At 40.5% G+C, this 19,008-nt stretch overlaps 1 protein-coding gene across 3 annotated transcripts in view; it reads left to right on the top strand.

Annotated features, from left to right (window-relative positions):
- ZNF827 (zinc finger protein 827) overlaps positions 1-19,008 on the top strand; it is a 160,625-nt gene that overhangs the window by 11,836 nt on the left and 129,781 nt on the right. The gene's annotated exons all lie outside the window — the stretch shown is intronic.

The raw sequence follows: 19,008 nt of genomic DNA, 5'->3' as shown, positions 1-19,008 counted from the left end.
TAAAATTAAGCCTTTATTTGAAAAAGGGATAGATTTCAGCAGAGTTTGCTAAAGGAATTCAAGTACGGAATTCAAGTACAGAATTCTGAACAAGAGTGGCAGCATCACTTTTGTAAACTGATCAGACACATCTGTAGTATTGAATCCCAGATTGGGTGCCCTGATTTAAATGGGGAAATTGATAAACTAGTCACCAGAAGGGAGGCAACTGGAATGTTGTAGTCTCTTGAAATCATCATATGAGAAATTAATTATTGAGGCAATTGGGAATGCATAATTGAAGACAAGAGTGGGGGTGGATTAAAATTGTGCATGGTAGCTACATTCAAATATATGAAGTTCTGTCGAGTGAAAAAGGGAGTAAGCTTACTTTAGATTGTCATTCATTCTAAATTCTTAGCACATGTGTGGTAACTGATCATTCATTCATTCATTCATTCCACCAGCAGTGACTGGGTGCGTGTATGTCAGGGATTAGGGGTTTGTGGAGCTGGATAGAATATGGTCCCTGCATTCAGGGAGCTCAGAGCCAAGTGGGCAGAGAAAGAGGCGGAAACAAATAATTAAAATTCAGCTTGCGAAGTATTTTCATAAACTTATGAAATGACAACAGAGACTAGGACCAATAGGGTAGAAGTTATAAGGAAGATAAATTTGATTTGATAAGATAAGGACCTGTTGAATAAACAAAACTGTCCAAAAATGAAACAGATCTTGTGTTTACAAAGAGGCTTGTTCAACCACCTGTTGGGGTGATTTTCTAAGGACTCTTAAGTAATGCAGGCTGGGATGAGGAGGGGAAATGTTGCACTCTAAAATTGTTTAATATTATGGAAGAGAATTCTATAAAGGAAGTGGTGCTTTGCTTGGTTTCTGTTATAAAATTGGAAATCTGTTCCCACAGCGGGGGAGCACATCTTTCGGTGTACTGAACTGAGAGCCTTTTGAGAATAAGGGTAGGTGGCAACTCACATGGTGTCACGTTAGAGCAGGCAGGATTTGATCAGCTGCCAGTTGTGCTCCCCACTTGGTGCTCATTCATGAAGAAGAAGTTTTGAGCACTCACCTGGCTCACGGAAGTTCTGTAGGATGCAGTCTCTGCTGACAGTTCTTTCAAATGTTGACACAAAACAATCACAGAAGATAAGTACAAATCAATGTGCTAACAAGCGTAAGACAATATACTATGAATTAGATGTGCAAATGTTTGAGGAAACGCAGAGTAAGCGGGAGCGTGATGGGGAAAAGATTGAAGAGGAATGACATATAAAACATCCTCGAGGAAGCGATGGATTTAGATCTTGAGAAGAGAGGAGGGAATATTCCAAGTAGAAGTAATGACATTAACCAAAAGAGGTTAAAATAAACCAAAAGTATGCAGGAAGCACTAAAAGAAGGGGCCTTATTAAACCAAAGGGGCTGTATTGGTGATGTAAGAATAACAGGTAGGAAAAATACGGAAGGAGCTGGCCCAGATTACGATTGCTAAATTGAGTGGCTTGATTGTATCGCAAAAATCAACTGTGAAATGTGGTGGTTTCTTTTACTGTGATAAAAATGGAGATGGAGGATCATGGCCTAAAGGAAGAAATGGATTTTTCAAGTAGGGAGGTCCGCTGAAAAACCAGACTCGGAGAAATGGCAGTGGATGTGACCTCTAAAGGGGCCTGTGGGTGAGCCATGCCTGGGGATGGCCTTCGCAAGCCCAGTGCTGCAGAACTCAGCCAGGGCTGGCCCTCGCCTCTTGCCCTTTCCTTGCCCCTTTGGTTCCTGAATAATCGGCAGGGAAAGCTCTAATGCCGTTCCTCCCTTTGAAGGCCAGGAGTATGTGCTCTTTATAGAAATTATTATCTAACATTTATACATATATAACGAAGCATAATGACAAAACAAACATCTATAAACCTACTGCACAATATAACAAGTTTTAATGCTATTGAACCTGTCTTGTGGATTCTCCTGTTCCCTGTCTCCTAAGAATTCCCATGACCCTAAATTTTATTTATTGTTTCCCTTGCTTTTTCTCTAGGCTTTAATTTACCATATTGTTTAGTTTTGTTTGTCTGCATCTTGGCTTTTCATTTAACAGTTACCTTTCTGAGATTTATCCACCCTAATGCATGTAGCTGTGGTACATTCATGTTTACTGCTCTCTGGTATAACTCAGTAGAAACATACCACAATGAATGTTTCCTTTGTTTCCACTTTTTTGCTGTTATTAACAGTGCTGCTGTGAACATGCATGTACATATCACTTTGGCCTGAGTGTAAATTTCTCTAAGACACTGGTTCTCAAACATTTTGGTCTCAGGATCCCTTTACCAGGACCCCTAAAAGTTACTGAGGACTCCAAAGAACTTTTGTGTATATGCATTATATCCATCTATCTATTTCATATTAAATAGAAAATGAGATTAAAACTGAGAAATTATTTTTATCATTAAAAATAATTCTAACCCATTATATGTTAACTATAAATAGTATATTTTTAATGAAAAAATATTTTTCCAAAAAAAAAGTTTAGTGGCATTCTTCTCTAGTTTTGCAAATCACTAATGCCTGGCTTAACAGAAGACAACTAGATTCTCATTGCATTCAATCCATTGCGACACTTTTTGGATGGAGTCTATGAGGAAATCCAACTTCACACAGATATGTAATAGCCTTTCCAGATAATCGTGAATATTCTTTGGTACTACAGCAAGACTCAAAAAGAGGTAACTTCTTAAAGGTTAGTTATGATGTTGAATCAAAACATTTCAATGAACTGTTTGTGTTCTGTTAAAGTAAAATCTGCTGGTCTCTCTTGTGCTTCGAATGGATCAAGGTGCATGTAGCATCTTGCATCTACCAAATGCTGACACATTTTGTTATACAGTATAAAAAATTTATTAATATCAACACTGATCTTACTTGAAGAGTCTTTAAGTACTGTATTGGGAAGCTGTCAAGTTCACAGTGTAGGATACAAGTTTTCCAAAATTTTAATTCTTGCTTGAAAGCTTGAATTTGATCATTGCCAACAAGTACTGTCAGTTTTTTCTTGAAGTATCAGTCTTACTTAACTTTTTTCCAATAAAGAGTCTGTCAGATACCCACATGTGAATGACCATAGTTTGTCGGTTATTCTTTCAATTAGAAGTGATGTTTGATGAGAAGAAGTGGCTATTTCAGCACCTAAGTCCAACAATCACACCGACCTTTCCTTAAGATAGCCACCATACTTCAGTAATGGCAGAAGTGCTTTATGCATATATTTATTACATATAATATTAAAAAGATATTTACAGAAGGATCAGTCTTCAATAAAATTAATAATTTTTACTGCTTCATCAAAGACATTCTTAAGTGAAGCTGGCAGGGTTTTTCTATTGTTAGTGCCTTGATTTGAGCTAAAGTGTCAACAGTTTTACCCACCATTGCTTTGTATCATCACTACAAATGTCAACAGAGTGAAAAGGGAAAATGCCTTAGTATTATTATAAAAACTGTTTTGATCTTGAGGATCCCTGAAAGGGTCTCAGAGACCACCTAGGGTTCCACAGACCATGCTTTGAGAACCGCTACTCTAAGGTGTCTACGTAGTAGTGGAAATGCCCAGTCTTAGTGCATGTGCTTCTTTAGGTCATTAAATATAAAATGTCCAATTTCAAAACAAAAGCATAGTTTATTATATCTCAAACAAGAAGCAGTACAATTAATCAAAGTATGCACCTAAACTGTTGACGGTGTTGGCATCTTAGGGTAGCTTGTTTGTGCTAGCAGCGAAGAAGCCTGGAGGGTAAGTGGTGATGAAATCGCGAAAGGCATTTTCCACAGCCTGTTGAGAATTGAATATTTTTTCTTGCAAAAAGTGGTGCAAAGCCTGGAAGAAGTCAGTTGGTGCAAGGTCTGGTGAATATGGTGGATGACAGAGAGTTTCCAAGTCCAGCTTGGGTAGTTTAAGCAGCGTTATGCGACATGTGGTCAAGTTCAAGTGTTGTCTTGCAAGAGGACTTACTGTCTCTATTGACCAATCTTGGCTGCTTAATCACAAGCATCCTCATCATTTCGTCCATTTGGTTGCAGTAGACACCTGCTGTAATTGATTGACCAGGTTTCATGACGCTGTAGTGGATAATATCAGTGCTGGACCACCAAACAGACACCATTAGCTTTTTTTGATGAATATTCGTTTTGGGACTATGTTTCAGCACTTCATCTTTATCCAACCATTGTGCCGAACCCTTGTGATTGTCAAAAAGAATCTATTTTTCATCACATGTAACAATACAGTATATAAATGGTTCGCCTTTATGTCATGACAGCAAAGAAAGGCAAACTTTGAGATGATTTGTCTGCTGATGCTCATTTGATTCATGCAGAACCCATCTATTCAGCTTCTTTACCTTGCCCATTTGTTTTAAATGGTCCAATATTGTTGGAATAGTAACATCAAACCTTGCTGCTCATTCACACATAGGTTGAGATGGATTCACTTCCACTACAGCTTTCAGCTCATCATTATCCACCTGGGTCTAAGGTCGCCCACGTGGCTCATTTTCAAGATTAAAATCACCAGAACAGAACTTCTCAAACCGTTCATGTACTGTGCGTTCATTAGCCAGATCCTTCCCAAACACTTGTTGATATTTCAAGCTGTCTGCTCTGCATTGGTTCCACAATGGAACTCGTATTCAAAAAGAACACGAATTTTTGACTTATCCATGGTTTCACAAAAATTACTCTAAAAAAATTTTTCAAAGATAATCACAAGCCAAAATGTATGTTTGAAAGACTGAGGATGTACCTTCACAATAAAAATCAAAGAAGAAGTGTCCAAGTGAAATGTCAGAGATATCAACTGTCAAACATAGTACCTAAGGAAATTGGACATTTCATACTTAATAATCTAAGTAGTCTATAATGTAGCACTTTGTGAATATCTTCACTGAAGAACCCAAAAGGCAAAGAATCCCGAAGAGGGGAACCCTTACCTCATAAAGGTTCTTGAAGCTTCTGTGAGGTTTCTTTGAAGTATCTTTAAATTCCCTTGTTCTATGCATTTTACTCTGTAATATATCTGACGGTTTAAAATAAAAGTCATGTTTAAAATAAACTCATCTCTTCCCCATAAATACATACGTAACAGTGTTGGTCTGTGAAGATGTTCCATGTTTATCCTTTGATTTCCTGGTACCCCTGTTGGAGGAGAACTCCAGTGAGTGCCACAGGTCCAGCATGATTTATCTTGGAAATTGTATAGTTGCAAAGAAGAGGTGGTGAGGATTTTCAGGCCTGGGGAACTAGGAGTATTTCTGGTTTTCTTGTGTTCTCTTTCTGGGTTGCTATCCTCAGCATCCATTAACCCACTCACCCAAGACAGAAACCTGGGTGTAATCCAGATGCCTCCCCTGCCTTTTCTTCCCCCATGGAATTGATTACCAAGTCGCATGGATTCTACTTCCAAGATATCTCTAGAATTCAGGCGTTCCCCACCCCCTGCTGCTGCTTTAGTGTGTGCTCCTATTTTCTCCCATAGAGAATTGAAGTAGTTGCCAACCTACATCTTTTTGTTGCCTCAGTCTCACTGTTCCCCTCCCCCACCCAGCCTCTGTAATCCAGTCTTCACACTGCCTGCCACCACGGTGGACTTTCTAAAACACTCACATAATCCAGATAATCCTATTTAAGATCTTTTAGGCATTCCCTAAAAGGATAAAGTTCGGACTTCTAGACTTTGCTAAGAAGAAGCAAAGTCTAGAAGATGCTTCATCATCTGAGCCCCCTTTCCTCTGCTGTCCTGTATACCTCTTATTTCATTCTATCGGATTATCTGTTCTGCAAACTGTACTTATACCTCCTTTCCTTGGCATATTCTTTTCCCTATTTCTGGACCATCTGATTTGCCTGATATCCTCCTTCTTAGCCTTCAACACTCAGTGCTCTGAGAAGCCTTTCCTTTTTCCCCCCTCCATTGTCCCACCTACTGGGCCTCCCCTCCCCTGGTTCCCAAGGCTGTGTCAGAATAACCTGCACACATTGTAATCACTTACTCATCCATGTCCTATTGGCTGTGAGTTTTTTAAGGGCATGGACTATTTCCTATTCATTTTTGCAAAATCTTGCATGTAACAGTATCTGGTTATTGTAGGTGGTCAATAAATATTGCCGAATAAATGAATGAAGGGAGAAGTGAAGAACCAGTCATAGACTCAAAGACATAGGACATGTTCCATTAATATTGTTGAATGAATGAATGAATGAATGAAGTTATGAAGGGGGTCATGGAATCAAAGACATAGGCAGTGTTCCAGAAACACTGTTGAATGAATAAATGAAGGATCCAAGGGTTTTAGAGTTGGAAAGGACTTTGGAGACCATCTCCTCCTGTCTTCCTCTTCCAGAAATGAGAAAACGATTTGCCTGCATTGTACGTCTGGGCTGGGTGGGAGGTGACGAACAGTGCTGTGGACATTCATGTGGATGTGGCCTAGAGATGACTGGAGAGAATCATGTGCTCCCCTCCCCACTTGCCAAGAAGAACAGAGGCCGTGGCCTACACCGCAGGGGATACCACAGTCTAAGTGCAAGAGAGAACGTTTGTGGTTGGAAGTCTGTGGCACATTCCAGACTGTAGAGTCTCCCCTCAGCTATTGGCTGTTGCTCTCTTTCTGTCCTCAAACTGTGCCAAGACTGTCAGATTTTCCTGATGACTGGGCATATTCTGCATCTGGATTCCATGGTCATAACAACCAGAAGTTTCCTGTCCTCTTTGGTTGGGGAGATTATGATATAGAGCTGGGTAGCAATATCAACAGTGCTGAGGTAAGCCCTACTCTTTAAAACACCATGTTTTCTCATCTGAGATCCAGGTGCCTGGGAGGAAGGGAAAGGGAAAACTATTATTCACTAAATGCTAGCTCTATGCCAGGTGCTTTACTTACATAATGCTAATTTACCTCTACAATAACCCCGCGAAATTGCAGGTTTTAATATCTTATTCTAGAGATGAGAAGGGGCTTATAGATGTTAGGCGCGCTTAGCGCATAGCAGGGCTGGATTCGAGTGGGAGAGTCTGGTTCTAAAGCGTGTGCCCTTTCTGCTTTGCCGTGCCGTTTCTTGCTCTAAAATGGTTTTTTGTTATATGAAACTTATTGTGGCCTTATTTTATCAAAGTCGTAAATTCTTCTAATTGCACATATTTTATTTATTTAAAAGGAGGAGAATCTGTAGTTTTCTAGTTTAATGTTGTCCATGCTTTGCAGTTTACAAATACGTGGCCATCTTTGCAGGACCACTGTGTATGGGAGGGAGCAGGTGTTACTGCCCTATTTTATGGGCGAGGGGGATGAGTACCAGAGGACAGAGTGTTCCACATCTGTCTGGTTCATCACTGTATTCCTAATACCCTGTCTGTGGGTTATATAGTAGACCCTCCAATTTTTGTTAAATAAACATCAGAAGTTATATAGCTGGGAAGTTGCTAATTCAGAGCGGTACCAGGTCTCTGAGTCTCGGCTCAGCATTGCTTCCACTGCTAAACCATCCTGCTTTTCCCAGAGCCTAAAGCAGAGATGCAGCAAGAGCTCTCCCTCTCAGCACATGTGGGATCTGGGAACCCTCCATCAGGCTATCAGGTGAATTTCCACAAATCTAAGCAAGTACAGGTGGCTTATTAGAATAAGAGCTTTCTTGTTTTTCCTTCTCCTTGCTGAAATACTCAGGATAGGATTTTAAATTATTTCTATCTACCTGACGCTCCTCAATGAAGTGATTGGAAAAGGATTGATTCATAGAGGATTTGCACCAGGAGGATCCCTGAAATCAACTACCACAGTGGTTTTCAAAACTGGGGGAAAAAATGTTGTTGGAACCCTTGTCTTTATGGAGAGTTCCACTATATAGAAAAGATCAAAGCAGGGCTGAGCTAGTTAGGCAGGTGCTAGGGTAGGAGCTGGGGAGGGTCCATAGAGCCGTGCCCTGCCCTAGAGTCCTAGGATTTCTTGATGCATGGTTTATAAACCACTGATCTGTTCTAACCCCTCATTTTATAGATGAAGAAACTGAGGCAATGAGGCACAAAGGTGCTCAATGACTCACACAATTGACTGGATTAAAAGATGATGATGAAACTTGTTGCCATATATCTGAATTTCTACTACTGTTTTAGAACACCATTCTGCTTTTACTATTTAAAAAAAAAGTACCTTTTCTTTAGAGCAGGGGCCAGCAAAGTATGGCTTATTTTTGTGCAGTGCTGTGAGCTAAGAATGGTTTTTACATTTTTAAAGCATTGTTTAAAAGAAATAAGCAATGACAACAATAAAAAACAAAGAATATGGGACAGAGGCCATATGTGGCCCACAAAGCCTAAAGCCAGATTTACTACTGCTGATACTAATGTGGAAATAAAAAAAAATAGAGCTTTCTCTAAGTAACTTCAAAAGATAGAGATTTAAAACAAAACCTGATTAGTTGAGCATATTTACATCAAAAGCTTTTCAAACTTGTGTTCCTCAAAGGAACTTCTTTAAATTGCCCAGTACATTTTCGCTCTCCTTTTCAAATAACCAATTTTTGGTAAAGGATAAACTGGTTAACTAAATTCTTATAATATGTGGGATATGTTGCAGCTTAGAGAACTGCAGACAGCTCTAAGTTTTATAAGATGAAAAAGAAGTGGTGTGTTTATTCGAATACAAAATTAGGGCCTTTTATAGACTCCTGAAATGTTAAGAACAAGAGGAACTGATGTACCAATAATGTAATTGTCACTCCCAGGAAATGGTATATGCATGCCAGAGGGTTTTTTTTGGAGGGGAAGGGAGGGAACATCTACCTTCAGGTTGAACCTTATTTAAAGCAATAGTAGAGCAAGTTCCAGAACCTCATTCTTACCACTTGATGCATTTTCAGACGTGCTATTGTTTGACTGTGTCCCCCAAAGTTCACATGTTGGAAATTTAATCCCCATTGCACCAGTATTGAGAGGTGGGACCTTTAAGGGGTGATTAAGGGGGACCTTAAGAGGCTCTGGCCTCATGAACGACTAATGTTTCCATGTGAGTGGGTTTGTTGTAAAAGCCAGTTCAGCCCTCTCTTGCTTTCTCTCTCTCCATGAGGTACCTTTTGCTATGTTATGATGCAGCAAGAAATTCCTTGCCAGATGCAGCCCCTCAATCTTGGACTTCCCAGTCTCCAAAACTGTGAGCTAATAAATTTCTGTTCTTTATAAATTACCCAGTCTCAGGTGTTTTGTTATAGCAGCCCAAAATGGACCGAGACAGAAAATTGGTACTGAGAAGTGGGACTGTCACTGTTATAAATAACTGAAAATGTGAAAGTGGCTTTGGAACTAGGTAATGAGTAGAGGCTGGAAGAATTTGGAGGAGCAGGCTAGAAAAAGCCTGGATTGCTGTAAACAGAGCATTAAGGGTGATTCTGGGGTGAGGGCTCAGACGAAGAAGAGAGCCATGGGAAAAGTCCAAAACTTCTTAGAGATTACTTAAGTGGCCATGATCAGAATGTAGGTAGAAATAAGGACAGTAAAAGCCATTCTGATGAGGTCTCAGACAGAAAAAGAGGAGTATCTTATTGCAAATTGGAGTAAAGGCCATCCTTGTTAGGAAGCGGCAGAACTTGGCTGAACTGTGTCCGTGCTCCAGGGCCTTATGGAAGGAAGAATTTGAGAGCCTTGAACTAAGATGTCTGGTGGAATTTCTAAGCAAAATATTGAAGGAGCTACATGGCCTCTATTAACTGTATACAGTAAAATGACAGAAAACAGAAATAATTTAAAGATGGAATTTATAATTAAAAGAGAAACAGAATTTAGAGATTTGAAGGATTCTCAGCCTGGACAGGTAGTAGAGAATGAAAAGAGCATTTTCAGGGAAGGAAACCAAGGGTGTGGCCAAGCAAGGGATTGTAAGATTAGCTGTGATTAGAACACCGAGGCTATTCATCAGGACAATGGGATAATGACCCCAGAGGCACTTTCCAGAGTCCCAGTGCTGTCCCTCCCCTCACTGGCCCAGAATGCCAAGGCCTGGGGGAAGGAAATATGTCAAAAGAGAGGCCTAGCATACCCTTGGGCCCTTGGGGCTGGCTGCCTTCCAGGGTAGGGCTCCTAGGTCACCCCAGATGTGGCTCAAGGGGGCTCAGCAGCTTTGGAAGGTGCAAGTGGCAAATCTTGGTCATGTCCATGGGGTATTAAATCTGCAGGTGTGCAGAATGCAAGAGTTGTGGGCTCCCGCCTCCTAGACTTCTGAGGCTGTCACAGACAGCCTGGGGGTCAGGCAGACACTTGCCCAGGGGTGGAGCCAATGCAGAGAGTCCCGACTAGGGCAATGCCTGGAGCCATAGGGCCAGGGCTACCCTCAAGACCCCAGAACAGATCAGCCAGGCCTGCAACTCCAGCCTGGGAAAGGTGCAGGCTAGAGACTCCAAATCCGCCAGGGCTGCTGGTGGACTGAGCCTAGCAAAGGGCTGCCCGAGGCTCCAGTGTACACAGGATGCGGGACATGGCATCAAAGGAGATTATTCTGGCATTTTAAGATTGAATATTATTTTCCCTGTTGAACTGACTTGGGACCAGTTATCACTTCTTCTTGCCTATTTCTCCCTTTTGGAGTGAGAATGTCTATCCAGTGCCTGTTCCAACACCGTATTTTGGAAGCAGATAACTTGCTTAATTTCACAGGCTCACAACTGGAAGAGAATTTGCCTCAGGATGAATCATGCCTTTAATCTCATCTGTATCTGATTTAGATGATACTCTGGACTTTTGGACTTTTGAGTTGATGCTAAAACAAGCTAAGACTTTTGGGGCTATTGGGATGGAATGAAGGCATTTCGCATTCCTTCATGAGAAGGACATGAATTTTGGGGGCCGGGGCAGAATGCTACCGTTTGAATATTTCCCCCAAAATTCATTTGTTGGAAACTTCATCTCCAATGCAACAGTGTTGAGAGGTGGAACATTTAAGAAGTGATTAGGTCATGAATGCATCTGCCCTTATCTCAGAAATGGGTTTGGTATTTGAGAATGGGCTTGTTGTCTTGAGAGTGGATTTGTTGTACTATAAAAGTGAGTTTGGCCATCACTTGTGCACTCTCTCTATCCTTCCACTATGTTATGATGCAGCAAAAAGACCCTCACCAGATGCAGCCCTGGATTCATGAGCCAATAAATTTCTGTGCCTTATAAATTACCCAGTCTTCGGTATTCTGTCACAGCAGCACAAAATGAAGAAAGACAAGAAGCATCCTACCTTTGTTGGGAAATGGAATGAATGTCTCCTCTTGAACATCGCTGCTGGTGACAGAGAGCTAGAAAACAGTGCCAGGTTCCTTTCAGGTGAAAAATCTGGCAAAGCTCTCTTAGTGAAAATCCCAAGTGGCAGGCCTGAGAAATGCCTAAGAAGAAAGGAAAACCTCCAGGATTCTTCAAAGAGAATTAAGTGGATAAAACCACTGGACTCAAGTTGTTAAGGAAATATTAATTTAGTTTTGGCGTATCCTGGCCCTTGGAATTACCTCAGTTTGTTCGTTAATTGTAGTTTTTGTTAACTTTCCTTGTTTTTTGGCCCTCAACATTGACTTCTTATGTGCGTATCAGAAGATGGGCAGGAAAAATAAAAGGAGAGAAGGAATAAGAATGTATTTGATCACTTGATAGCAAACTTGGCACAAAGCCTGGCAGAAATAAAGGTTAAAAATGTTGGCCTAAATCAGTGTTTTAAAGTTAACTTTGAGTTAGGGTTGTCCTTGAAATTGGCTGTTCTTTAATGTCATGGATTCTAGTGCATAAACAGTAAAAATACTCTTCACACAATCAGTAACACCACTATCCTTTTGTCAATATGTAGGGGGAGCTGTCTCCTTTGCTGCTTTGCATTTGTACATATTTATAAGCACCAAGTAAAAAGCATTTTCGTCTCTTCACCCTTGCTAAATCGCTTATCTCTCACAGCCCTTTTCTTTGTGGACGCATGTATATTTTTAATAAATAAAGGACTTACTGTGCGACATTTTCCTTTGGCAGACAGAATGATTATGACCATAACATGTTTCATTGCAGTACAAGGTGCATGATGCCAGTGCTCTTGGTATATGTGCCCACAAAGAAATGTATGTATCATTTTATGTGTAAGCTAAGATTTTGGTAAGTAGCCATGTATCTATCTACAGAGTACTGTTTCTTAGACTATAGAGTGCATTATTATGATATTAGGGCTTTTCTTTTGTTTTTGGTCAAGTTCTTTTTTGATCTATTAAGGATTTCCTGGTGATTTCAGTAGTTTGGTAATTTATCACTCATAGCAAGTATTGGTAATGTTAGGATGAAAACATTTATACAAGAGGAAATAAAAGTCAAGGAAGCAGATAATCGACTGATTTATCAGCCTTAGCAGACAATTTTTCTGATAACGACCTGGTAGCCATGGTAAATTTATTTCTGATTGCTTGAGGGGACAGATTCTATGTGCTTTTTGTAACATGGAGGTGTGTGAAAGGGTGAGTGAGCAAGTATCAATCCGTGGACAAACCAGTGCTGTTTTGGCCTCTAGAGTGGCCTTTTGGTGAGCGGATTCAAGCTATATTTTGAACTATCCCCTTCTTATTAATTTGCTGCAACATATGTAAGGCTGAGTATTTGTTTGTTTGTAGATTTCTAAGTAGCTCTAGTAATAGAAGGCTTCTCTTGCTAATGTCTTTTTAACAATCTTTCGTTTGAAAGAAATTTGGCTTAAAGATAGGCAAAAACAACCTTTTAATCCACTCCTAGCCCTTCCAGCCTCAGAGGACTTAACATTGACTGGCAGTGTGATCGGTTTTGTGCAATAATAGCCAGCTTATACAAAAATTACACTGCTGAGGCTACAGTTTAGAATCCAGAGGTGAAAATATTCAGAGAAAAAGTCACAGGCCTTCATCCCAACTGTTTATATTAGTTTTCTGGGGCTGCTGTAACAAAGCATCACAAACTAGTGGCTTAAACAACAGAAATTTGCCTCTCAGTCCTGGAGGCTAGAAGTCTGAGACTGAAGTGTCCACAGGGCCATGCTCCCTCTGAAGGTGAGAGGGAAGGATCTGTTCCAGGCCTCTGGTAGTTTCTTGACTTGTGGCAGCATAACTCAAATCTCCACATGGTGTTCTCCCTGTGCGTGTGTTTGTCTCTGCATCTAAATTTCCTCTTTTTATAAGGACACCAGTCATTTTGGATTCAAGTCCACCCTAATGACCTCATCTTAAGTTGATCATCTGCAAAACCCTATTTCCAAATAAGGTCACATTCACATGTACTGGGGGTTAGAACTTCATCATCTTTTTGGGGGGACACAATTCAACCTATGACACTAGGTATTCATCCCTAGTTTGCACACAGTTTTAATAAGCCTGGTGATTTTTATCTCAGTTTATGGCAGACAAAGAGTTACAAATTTAGAAGAAAGAGTCTCTGCTTAGGGCATAATAGAGAATACAAATACTCAAAAGCACTGTTAAAGTACGAATAGTAACTTAAAAATATGTAAGTTGCTTTTGGGGCCATTTAATGTAAGGACAAACTGCTGAAAAGTCCCAGTAGCTCCTGAGACATGTGTGTATTACAAACACAGTAATAGTGAGTAATGGTATCGACATATTATGTTTGAGTGTGTATGCATTTTAAAATCCCATCAAAATAAAATTTAAAAAATGTTGAGTACTTGATGGTACTTTGGTAATTTCTGGTTACCTGAAATTTTGGTTATCTTTTTTTTTTTTTTGTCAATCTGCTCACATTCTGTTAGATGTTCTGAAGATTTGAGTTTTGACCTGGCTTTGTACTCAATAAGCATGCATATTGTGTAAGCCACTGACTTTTTGGAATTTTGGTTTCCTGGTTTATAAAATGAAGAGTGTATGGTCTACCACATAAAATTATTGTGAGGAGGAAACTTGCTGATGAATATGAAAACGTCTAACATAGTACCAGGCATATTTTCAGTGCTCTCTGCATGATTGTTCGTTAAACAAATGTTTATTGGGAGCCTACTCCGTGCCAGGGCTTATTCTAGAATTCATTCATTCACTTAGTGATGATTGAAAGATACCTTCTGAGCTCAAGTCCTGCCTGTGTTTGTCAATCAACTATGGGACCTTGAGAAAAATCACTGGCCCTCTCTAGTCATCTGCCTAGAGACTAGCCATATGGACCAGATCTCCAAGGCTTTTCCATCTCTAAAATAATTCATATAACAATCTAAATTCAACAAATGGTTTTTGATATCCTACAATCCTGTTGTACAATCCTGGCAAGTTACTTTATCCTATGTGCCTTAGCTTTTGTCTCTGAAAGTGGAGGTTATAGGATTAGTACTATCTATTTCATGGTTAGTAATAGCAGTAACAAAGATAGCCACCCTTTATTGAGATCTTGGCATTTTGCTAGGTATTTTTATACATGCTTGCTTCTCCAAATAGGGTACATGTTTCTCCAAAGCCAGTGAGTATCCAGAGAAACATGTTGCTTCTTGCTGGAGAATAAATTTTCCTTCATGGTTTGTGGGAAACACCCCAGAATTATTTAGTAAAGACAGGAACAGCTATGTATAGAGTAGAATGCAGAATCCACTTGAAATGTTAAGCTTAAACTCAAAGAAATTTGGAGCTTATTAGAGTGGGCTTCAGCTTCAATCCCAAATTCCCCTAAGGTGCTGTTCTTTTTTTTTGGCCATTAGGGAAACTTTGGTGGAAAAGTTTGCAAAACAGGCGCTTTTCCCTGTTCCATGTTTGATTCATGTGAGAAAAGTAGCATTATAATTTATAATGTTGAAAGTAGTTCTCATTTCCTTTACTGACAGGTGTTAGCTTTCTGATCATTAAGCATATTCTTCCTTTTCATTCATGCATTTGACAAATAATAATGGAATGCCTACTCTGTGCCCAGAGCCATTCTAAGTGCTGAGGACATAGTAGCAAACAAAGCAAAGTCCTCCCTCTCGTGGAGCTTCTAATCTAATAAACAGTGCTGTTTGAGGGGAGACCTGAGGAAATAAGAGAATCAGCCATGCGGCTGTTTTGTGGGGAAATAGAATTTCAGACAAAGGAAAGCAATTGCAAAGGCCCTGAGGCAGGAGCTCACTCTCCTAGCAAGGGAGAGTGGCAGGAGAGGAAGTCACAGAGATATAGATTGTGTAGCATCTTGAGGTTGAGGTAAAGGTTTTCGGTTTTATAGTGAGAAATATGGGAAACCATTGTGGAGGCATTGGGGATGGGAGTAATGGAATTTGACATAGTATTTTTGAGAATTTACTCAGGCTGCTGGTTGAGAATAGTGGGACAAGAATGGGAAGTCGGGAGAGCAGTTGGAAGGCTATTGCCATAGTCCAGGTGAGGGATGGCAGCACTGGCTACTAGGTGATAGTGGTAGAAATGGTGCACAGTGGCAAGATTTGTGACTTACATTGAAGGTAGCAACCAACAGAATCCATGAATGAATTGCTATGGGGTGAGAGAGAAAGAGAAGAGTCAAGGGTGGCCGCATGGTTTGGGTTCTAAGCAGATGGAAGGGTGAAGTTGCCATTCATGCTGAGATGGGCAGCTTGATGGAGGAGCTTGGGCAGTTAGTTCCTCGGCCACAGAAGATCTGGCTCAGCACCTCATATGAGAATATCGAAACTGGTTTAGATATTGTTTGGAACTTGCTTTGCAGATAAGGAATGATGTGTTCGTTTTCGTTACCTTCGTTTTACTCAGTCATTTAAGATACTAATTTGAAAATGTTGCCATGTGCAAAATGTTCATCTTAACCCAGGAGGCCCCCTGCTCCCTCACTCTGGGGACTGTCCTCCTCTCCAGACCTCCTCTCATCTCCCCAAGCCCTCACAGCACCTTTCCCCCAGCTGGACTGCTGACAGGATCCGGGTGTCTTCTCCTCCCTGGTAGTTTTAAATAACTAGCAGATCTTAAATTTTCTTCCTGGCCACACTGACAGCCGTTGGATGCCCAGGGTATCAACGTTTCGAGAACTGTAATCTCTGAGTCTTTGTGGCGTGGAGCCGATTGCTGGCCGTGCCTTTACCTCAGAATGCGGACTTGGGGCCCTGAGTACCCCAGAGGTCTCTTGGTTTCAGGCAGACCTGGTGTGGGGGATGTGCTAGGCTTTCAGGCTACAAAGGGACAATTTAAAACTTGGCAAGTGAAACCGGCCTCAATGCGGATGTGTTTTATGCTTAACATCATAAAATTGGTTCAGAACAGCCTGATATGCGGCAGAAGCAGCCTTTATTAAACATTATAGAGGTCATTGCTTTTGTCTTCCTGATACCTCTTCCCTGTCCTTTCTTCTGTGACCCACATTGAGCCAATGGTAGAACCCGCCCTCTGGCTTAAGTGATAGGTCCAGGGAGGGGAACACGACCTCCAACGGCCCAATCAGAGGCGGAAAGACCTTTCTCCAGTGGGAAGTCATCAAGAGTGAAAACCCAGAACCTGCCGCCGCCAGGTTTTCAGTCTCCTGGGAGAAGTGGCCTGAGAGGAAGACTAGAGGCAAATGAGAGAGAGCCCTGATGGTGCTTTCGACATCCTATCTGATGCCGGCTCCATTGTGCCCCTCTTATTGTTTGGTACAGGAACTGAGAAAATTCCCTTACCGCTTCTTGCAGTCCTGCTGGTTTTTTAACATTTACAACCACAGGAGTCCAAATACCCCTACTATGAGCAGGGCATTGAGCAGGAACACAAAAATGACTCACTTGTATCCCTGCCTCCAGGTATTTAAAATCTAATAATTTGATTTCAAAACCAGTGAGTACGGTAAAATAATTGGTAAATTCTACCTTTAACAAATCAACAGATGGTGTGTTTTTAATATGTGAAGAATGAAGAACATAAACATTTTTTTCATTGAGTTAATTTATCCAACATATATTACCTGAATCTTGGCTTTCCCCATTAATGGGCTGTTTCCTTTTTGATAGTCTGCAGAGGAGCAAGGCTGCTTGTAAATGAATTTACATCTTATGTTAAAATCTCCATCCTTGAAGATCCATTTCCAAAACCACCTGCACTGTTGGAGTCAATCATTCCCTCTTTTTTGCTCACACAACCCTTATTCTGTTCCTGTGTGTTGGTACCAGTCATTGTGCTTGGAATACTTGTGCAGCCCTCACTCCTCTGTTGATTATAAACTTTTGGGCCAGAGACTGTTGGTTCTCTGAGGCTCCCTGTTGTAGAGAACAGTTCCCTGAACATAGTAAGTGATCAGTAAATGTTTGTTGAATTAAGTCAATTATTAGAGTTGGTTTTGCTAATAACTTTTGCAGACAGCCTACAAACCACTTTTATATAAAATTGCATGTAAAAGTTGGTTGTATGATTTGCAGTAGGTCTTACAGGTATAACTGATAATACCGATGGAGATGTGTGGCCTTAGAAAGCATAGATATTTAGCCGAAGATATATATTAGGTAGACAGGGAAAACTTAGAAGGATTTTAGATGAAAATAAACGAGAAAATTAGTTGATAGGTACCAGGTGAACACACCTATGGTCACAAGGAGAGGGTGTTGGAGACGTTGACTGTCAGAGTTAACCATGAGTGAACCCTAAGAATTTGAGCCCTGTTCTCTTTAAAACCTGCTGGCCAGATTCATGTGGACTGACAGGTGGGAAAAGTTTGTGGGTAGATTTAGAAATGGGACTTTTAGGCTTCCTTCCCCACTTGCTTCAACCTCAGCCAAAAAGCATGAAAATTAATAGGTGTCTCTTTCTTATGTATTTTTTTTCTTTTTCCACTCTCGATCTTTCTGAATGAAGATGTTCTGAGTTGTATATTGGTCCAATTAAATGCATCTGATTAAAACTGTCAAACCATAAAAGAAGTGAGTTGAAAAGACATCCTCTTCTGAGAATGCAACCAGAGTTATAGATACCGAGTTACCGAGTTGCTGGTTGAGAACTGAATTATAAATAAACGTGTTAGGTAGTGGAATTTTGTTTTGTTTTCCCCAAAGGAGAAATATTCGCCACATGGAAACAAAATTTATTCAGCATATTTTCATTCTGTAATTGCACCATTGCTATTCTTAATTCTTTGAGTTTCTGATTTAAAGGGAAAACACACAGACTGTTGTGTAAAATTGACAAGAATGAGTGTGAACCTGGCAGTCAGAGACAGAGGTTGTTGTAAAATTAGCAGTGGAAATAGCTTCCTTTTTTGGAGGTTAAAAATAATGTATTTACAAGGAAGTTATTTACATTGGCCATTTAGAGGCTTCCCCAGGAAGCCTTGGTTAAGAAAGCTGTGAAAGCATTTCCAGAACCCTGACTTGTGCTTTGTGATTCCACACTGGTTGACAGACTGGAAAATGGAGGTGTTCTGCTGCCGGGGACTTCTCAAATCGTGTGTGTGAGAGAGACAAAAGTCAAGGCTTGCATGTCCCGAAGTTTGTGGTGTCCAGAAAATTCATTCTCTCAGTTGCAGGAATGTTTTGTTTTGAGCTTCCCAGAAAGAGAACCTTTTCTCATGATGTAGTGTGAAAGGAAATTCCGGGCTGGTTTGAAAGGTGCTGGGTGCCCTGCAGGCCCTACAGAAGGAGAGCTCACCGTAATTGGACCATTGCAGCCTTCAAGAATACCTCCTTGATGAAACTGAACGTGAAAATAGAGGAGCCCAGCAAGCAAAAAAACACCCATTTTAAAAAAATTATTATATTCGTGGGAGAAAATCTTTGCTGTTTTGTAAACTGCAGGCATATTTGTTTGAGCCTCATGATTTTTCCCTATTGGCACATCCCCACTTACCTTGTGTTCATTTCTCTGAAAGCTTCCCCACCATTTATGTGAGCTCAGGTGGTGTCAGGACAGTTTCAGATATGTTTCTCCTCAAGTTTCTGCGCTTGATCTTTCTAGGCTTTGCATTAAAATTATTTGGTGCTTTATTACTTGAATAACCTCAAGTTCAGTAGCAGCATCTTTGGAAAAGCAATTAAAAGTATTATGAATTTAAAAGATATTCTTTATGTTTCTGAGTTTTCT

Source organism: Propithecus coquereli, unplaced genomic scaffold (genome assembly GCF_000956105.1).
Source record: "Propithecus coquereli isolate 6110/MARCELLA unplaced genomic scaffold, Pcoq_1.0 Scaffold65, whole genome shotgun sequence".
Classification (NCBI taxonomy): domain Eukaryota; kingdom Metazoa; phylum Chordata; class Mammalia; order Primates; family Indriidae; genus Propithecus; species Propithecus coquereli.
The sequence above is the reverse complement of the archived record's forward strand: the minus strand, read 5'-3'. Positions and strand labels throughout refer to the sequence as shown.